Source organism: Macaca fascicularis, chromosome 10, assembly GCF_037993035.2.
Source record: "Macaca fascicularis isolate 582-1 chromosome 10, T2T-MFA8v1.1".
NCBI lineage: Eukaryota > Metazoa > Chordata > Mammalia > Primates > Cercopithecidae > Macaca > Macaca fascicularis.
The window spans coordinates 109,817,087-109,823,483 of record NC_088384.1 but is presented as its reverse complement, the minus strand read 5'-3'; the positions used below and the strand labels follow the sequence as shown (position 1 = coordinate 109,823,483).

The following is a 6,397-nucleotide window of genomic DNA, read 5'->3' as shown; positions in this document are numbered from 1 at the left end:
GGCCATACATAAGCAAATAAGTCTAGGTTCCAATAAAACTTTATTTACAAAAACACATACTGAGCTGAATTTGGCCCTCAGGCAGTCATTGCTAACCCCTGATCTAGAATTATATTCTGTCTCCCCCATTTTCTAGCTGGGTGATCTGAATGAGCCTCCATTCATCTATAAAATGGAGATAACAATTATACTACCTCATTAGATTCAGAGGGTGAAACGGATCTGTGTATAAAATACTTATTCCACATAAGAGCTCAACAAACGTTACCTGTTATTATCGTTTTCCTTTTTTTACAGTAGGAAAATGAAGCAATCTGCCCAAGTCATGAAATTAGGAAGTGTCACACTCTACTGCACAGCCTCCAGAAGAGGTTTCCATTGCCCAACGAATTTAATTGGAGCTTAGCTTTTGACTAAAAATGCCTTTTCCCTCTTTCCTAACTGATGCCTTTCAAGGTGAAGTCATCAGAGAAGAGAAGGAAAGAAAGAAAGAGAGAGAGAGAGAGGGAAGGAAGGAAGGAAGGAAGGAAGGAAGGAAGGAAGGAAGGAAGGAAGGAAGGAAAGAAAGAAAGAAAGAAAGAAAGAAAGAAAGAAAGAAAGAAAGAAAGAAAGAAAGAAAGAGAAAGGAAGAAAGAAAGGAAAGAAAGAGAAAGAAAGAGAGAGAGAGAAACAAAGAAAGGAGACAGAGATCTGCAAATGACCACAATTCATTAAACTTTTTGGGGAGAGAGATAATAACTCTGCCCTGCCAGTGTTTCTTCTGCCCCATCTCACCTCCTTTTTGGAGAAAGAAATTATCCTCCAGGATTGTCCCATTTTGTCCTAAGGCTGGGGCTGGCCTGGAGAGAGCCTCTGAAGGCTTATCATGAAGCTACTTCCTTTAGGATACAGCACCATGATCACCGTGGCAAAACCCACCTTTATGGGGAGTGGGGAGGGGGGAGGGATTGCATTGGGAGTTATACCTGATGTAAATGACGAGTTGATGGGTGCTGACGAGTTGATGGGTGCAGCACACCAACATGGCACAAGTATACATATGTAACAAACCTGCACGTTATGCACATGTACCCTAGAACTTAAAGTATAATAATAATTAAAAAAAGAAAAAAGAAAAAAAAAACCCCACCTTTATTTTCTCCAATAGGTAACATCACAGAGAGAAAAAAAAGATCTCATGGGATTTCGCGTTTTTTCTTTTCTTTTGGACATTTTTCTTGTGTCTGGGTTTTCCACTCAAGTTTTTAGGATTTCTGGCATCAGACACTTGCCTTTGTCTCCCATTTCTTTGTGGTGATTGCCAAATGCCCACATACTATTTACACCTCCCATTCTCTGTAGGGTTTCTAATACCTCCCTTTCTTATGACTAGTATTTCTTCCTAAACCTTTGCTTCTTTTTTTTTCCCAAGCAGCAGGAGAGCTCCCAGAGTCTCAAGATAAACAGTAAACAAGATTGTGCATTTCAATGACAAATACAACAGGCAATCTACTTTCTTCATTCCCACGTGATTTTTAACTCGGGGATGGTTACTTCTTTGGTTTTCCTTCTCTGAACATTGGCAGGCCCTGTTCCTCTTTCGTTTTGGTCTTGTTGCAATCTCTTCGTGAATTCATGTTTCAGCGAGTGTGCTTGTGACACGGCATATGGAGCGGGCCTCCTCTTTCACTCGGATTTCCTTCTTCCCAGGCACAACAGAAATTTGCTGCACACACTGCAAGACAAAGAAAAAAAACCTCAGTCGCTGAGCAAAAAGATCCAGTCGTATACATGATTTCACCGGGTTTCCAACTGTATAATGAAATCGAACTCCTCCCTCGGGAGGGGGTCCCCTCCCCCACCCACTGCACACACAAAATTCTACCCACTTCTTTCCAAGGACACACTTTGTTCTAAATCCCCAGTGGCTTTACTCTTGCACACAAAAAAAGAGCAGAAATCTGTACCTAAGTTGTAAGCGTGAGCTGCGATCTTTCTCTGAGCCCAAGATGAAAGGAGTAGATGGAAAGGAATTACTCAATGTGAAGTATGCATTTGTAATAAGCAGGCATGGGATGCTATGTAGTGATCTTGACATGGCTGATAGGGGGTGGGGATGTGGGGACGGGATAGACTTTTGCTTTTCATTTTCATGAGTCTCTTACTCTCAAACTGAAGGAGAGACTAAAAACCACAGGAAAGGGCACGAGTTTATCATAGATTTTTAATGGGTTAATAATGTTCTGCTTAAAACCCTCGTTTTTAAAAAAAGAAGTTAATTCGATCCATTTTTCTTTGGATTACGGCAACTTTAGGACAGGTGTGGTGTAATAGGAGTCGCTTTCAGAAAGCAGTGAGTGTGTCTGAGCAGAGAATCACTGGGTACCCACCAGACTACTTATTGTAGCACTGTCTGTAGAAGCAAACACTGAAAGCCACCAAAAAGTCTGTCAAAAAGGGCAAGCGAAATACATTAAGGAATACCATTTAAAGAAATACTATGCCTCCACTGAAAACATCAAGTTTTCTAACATAGAGTGCTGTCTAAGAGATTCAAGTGGAAAATGCAAGCTGAAAGATACTTGTGTGAAGACGAAAGGTGTGAGTGTTTGATATGCATATATGCTGATCTATGCGTGGACTATTTCTGGCATGATACACTAAAAACTGCTAAGAGTCATTGTCTGCGGGGGAGGAGGGAGACCCACTCTTCCCCACAAGCCCTTTCATTTGAATTTTCCCCAGGAGCATGTATGACATGGTTCCCCAAAATGTATAGCTCACTAAAAAAATACATGCATTGGAAATTGTCCATGATCGATACTCAAAGTGAAAAAAGCAAGTTGTATAACAGTGTCTATAAATATGATTCCAGTGGTGTATTTAAAGCAAAGCATGTGTATTTGTATATGTGCATTTTATGGAAAACGTCTGGAAAATATGTTTCACACCGTTAAAAAGTAGTTATTAGCTATCTCTGGTGAGATCATGAGCTACGTGGGATGGAGCAAAAGGAATGAGGAACTTCAACACCTTTACCTTAATTTTATACTGTTTGAACATTTTAAAGAGATTAGGTATGACTTCTATTTTAATTTTTAAAAACTAAACTGAGAAAATATGACAACGAAATGGTCACAGGAAATGGTCAAATACTGGCCCACGATACATGAGAAATGCGTGCCCTGTCTTTCCAGAGAAACCGAGCTCCCAAAAACGTTTGAGGGAAATCCCTGCCTTTTGGCTCCTCAATAATGTGATATTACGCTGTACTTTATTGGGTACATTGGAGTTTTTTTTCCCTTCCCCTAAATGCTATTTGCTGAAACTGCTCAAAAAGGCTTTCCGAGGTGACCCTGTTGGTGTCTTTGTTCCAGCCTGCCCGCCAGGAAAGGCAGGAGCCTCTCTGCCTTCAAGGAGCTGGAAACACAGTCACAGTTCTCTCACTGTAGTGGCCGGGCTTGTTGCAAACCAGGAGTCCTATTTGTGTTTACTTTCCTGCCTTGCGCAGTTGAGCTGCACTTGAGTGACTCCATTAACAAGCATGAAGTTACTTAATGATAAAATCCTGGCCTTGCCTGTCTGCTGTTTTCTGTTACGCTGCCATCCTGTGAACGGCCTTCTGTGTAAGTCACATTTGACAGTCTGCGTCTCAAATATGCTCTGAGAGTTGGAAAAGCCGCTCAGACAGCGTTTTAAAATGGGATTCCATGGAAATAGCCTCTTGCTTCTCAATTAGCTTTAAGAAGGCCCCCCGCCCCGTCACATTTTCTTCTGCCTTGGGCATGTGTGAAAACGATGCAGGAGATCATTTTCCAAGTCCTTATGTGAATCCTAGTTTCTAGGTGCTTACACTGCAATTCACCTACCGAAATAAACATATTTGGCAAATAGACATGATTCTGCTTTCTGGGATTGATAGCAAACACCGAAGATCAAATAACAGCCCTAGTCATTTCTGCATGTGTAGTCTTCAGGCCGTTCCCAGTCCTGTGACCAGGAACAAAGTTTACAGTTTATCGAACTTGCAGTCGTTCGGGGCTTCGCTCTCTACTGGGCAGCGTTCTCTTGCTCCCGCGATGTTCTGTTTGAAGCCCTCTGCCCACTCCCCAAATTTTAACATGTAATTTATGACCTTATTCATTATTTTATTCAGGAGGGAGGGATCAAGTGTGGAAGCCAAACTTATCCAAATAAGGATGGTGCTAGAACAACCTATGATTTGAAACTGGGGGTGGGGGGCACGCCCCGTCTTCCTCTGAGGCAGCTAATTTTGATCACTTGAAAATATAATGGCCGCATTTGCAGGTATTTCTGAGAAGTCATTTGGATTCCTTTCAATGTAGGTGAACTGTTACAATAGAACAGGAATGGACTGTCTCTTGAGATGAAAAAGGGAACCACTGGCTATTGTCTGACCTCCCCAGTGCCTGATTGACTAGTAGAAATCACATCTCCATGGGAACAGATAAATGTCTGCTTTTCATGGCGTGAAATACCCAACTCAGCCCGCAAAGCCTCACCAACCTAGCACTTTATTTGGGCAGCTGTAAGCAGCCTCTCCCTTTTCATGTTCAGCCAAATTATCTGCCAGAATTTCTTTTCAAGTCTAGGGGAAGGGAAAAAAAAAAAAAAAAAAAGGAGTTTCCTCCCTCCATTCCCCCCTCCTCTGTATGGAGTTAATTACTGTATTTTCATCTGTGAGGGTGAAAAAAATACACGCGGAGCTGAAATAGCACACAAAACAACGGCTGACGTGTGGTATCTGCCTGTTATTGATTAGCTTTTGGTGATATTTGTAAAAAGTATTGAGGTCCGCTGCTGTGTTGGAGAAATGTCAGGAGAGTCACGATACAGTCCGAGAGGCAGGTCCTGGGGCTGGTTGTTTTTGTTTGTTTGTTTGCTGTTGTGCCAGCATTTGGCTGTGTGGCCTTAGAAAAGTGGACAACAGCTCTGTTTTAATATTGTGATCTGAGAAAGGAAGGTAATGGGAAGGATAAAAAAACAAATGCCGGAGAGTATCAGGTATCTGCCTCCCCTCCCCCTAGAAGCCCCAACATCTGCCATTTTAACTTTCTGATCACTGATCCAACGCTCTCTGCCAGCAAAATTAGAGAACAGCTCTCAGGAGAGCAGGGGCTTTCTCCGGTGGTTTCAGACACTTCAGCTTCTGTTCCTGGTTACAAATACCACCGGAAGCAGCATTTTCTGATATTACAACACTTCCAGTCCAGCTTCTGAATCAGAGGAAAAAAAGAAATGGAAAGGGAAAAAAATAAAAAGAAAATAATGCAGGTGAAATATGCAGAGATATTTATCCATCTACCTATTTTTCAACGCACGAAGTTGAGCTCTTAGGAGGAAAATGTCTTAGCCTGTTTGGTTCTAAAACTGGGCACAAGAACGTGTGCGGGTTCTTTATTTCACTGGAATCCATTTGCCCGTTCCTATTATTCCCTGCTTTGTCCTTGGAGCTATTGGCTCCTTTGTCTTTCTCCTCTTCCTCAGCACCTCCACCCACCCACCCAACAAGTCTGAGCAGGAAAAGTGTAAAGCCCAGTGAACTGCAAACCTACTAGGCATTTTTCAAAAGAGTCCAGGTTAAAGATACCTGCAGGTAATTTGTCCATGAAGCAATCAAGTCTCAACTCCAGCTCTTCCGTGGACGTGATTCCTAAATATCAAAACCCCAGCGGTCTTTATCTGGACCAGCTGCTTCTGATGTCGGGAAGGAATGTGGCACATCAAGTGTGTGAACACTGCCTCTATTGTATCCAAACAGGCTGATTGAAGCCTGGATAATTGGCATGTAACCTTCTCTATTAATAGTGCAGACAGATATGTGAATTAGCTGAATCCCTTCAACATATGCCATGCATTAGCTAAAGGGGCTTACAATTCTCTTAACATCTCAGCTATTACACCAATAATTAGGCTTTAGAACTTGATAACTTTGGGGGAAAATCAATAAATAATGGGGAAGTTGAGCACTACCTCTGAATAAGAAGTGACTCTGTAATATTATCGTTAAGTCCAGTGCAGCACTGAGAGTGGTCATCATTGATTATTTGGGAGCTTGAAGGTTTGGGGCTTTTGGAGAGAGACAGAGAGAGAGAGAGAGAGAGAGAGAATGTGTGTGTGTGTTGCTGAAGCTAAGTTTCTGGAGGAGATTATTAAATTTCAGGAGTCTTTGTTTGGCTTCTATAGCCATCGAGGTATATAAATAGCAGAATAATACACTTATGTCCTGTTTGACTATCTTGTAAAGGAACCTGCCCTGCTGTGGTCTGAAATACTGGAGAGGGTATTTAGAGCTGTGCATTGCTAAATACCTGGTTAGTCTCACATCAATTCCTAAGGCTAGAGGAAATACCATAGGCTGATGATTAAGAGCATAAACTGCAGCCAGACTGCCTGG

The 6,397-nt window shown here is 42.1% G+C and overlaps 1 long non-coding RNA gene across 1 annotated transcript; it reads right to left on the bottom strand.

Moving 5' to 3' along the window:
• Positions 1-1,117: 1,117 nt before the first annotated feature.
• LOC123567156 (uncharacterized) lies at positions 1,118-5,720 on the bottom strand. Its single transcript, XR_010578735.1, has 2 exons — positions 5,591-5,720; positions 1,118-1,714 (listed from the first exon to the last, which is right to left on the bottom strand). It is a non-coding gene; the product is annotated as an uncharacterized lncRNA (long non-coding RNA).
• Positions 5,721-6,397: the final 677 nt, after the last annotated feature.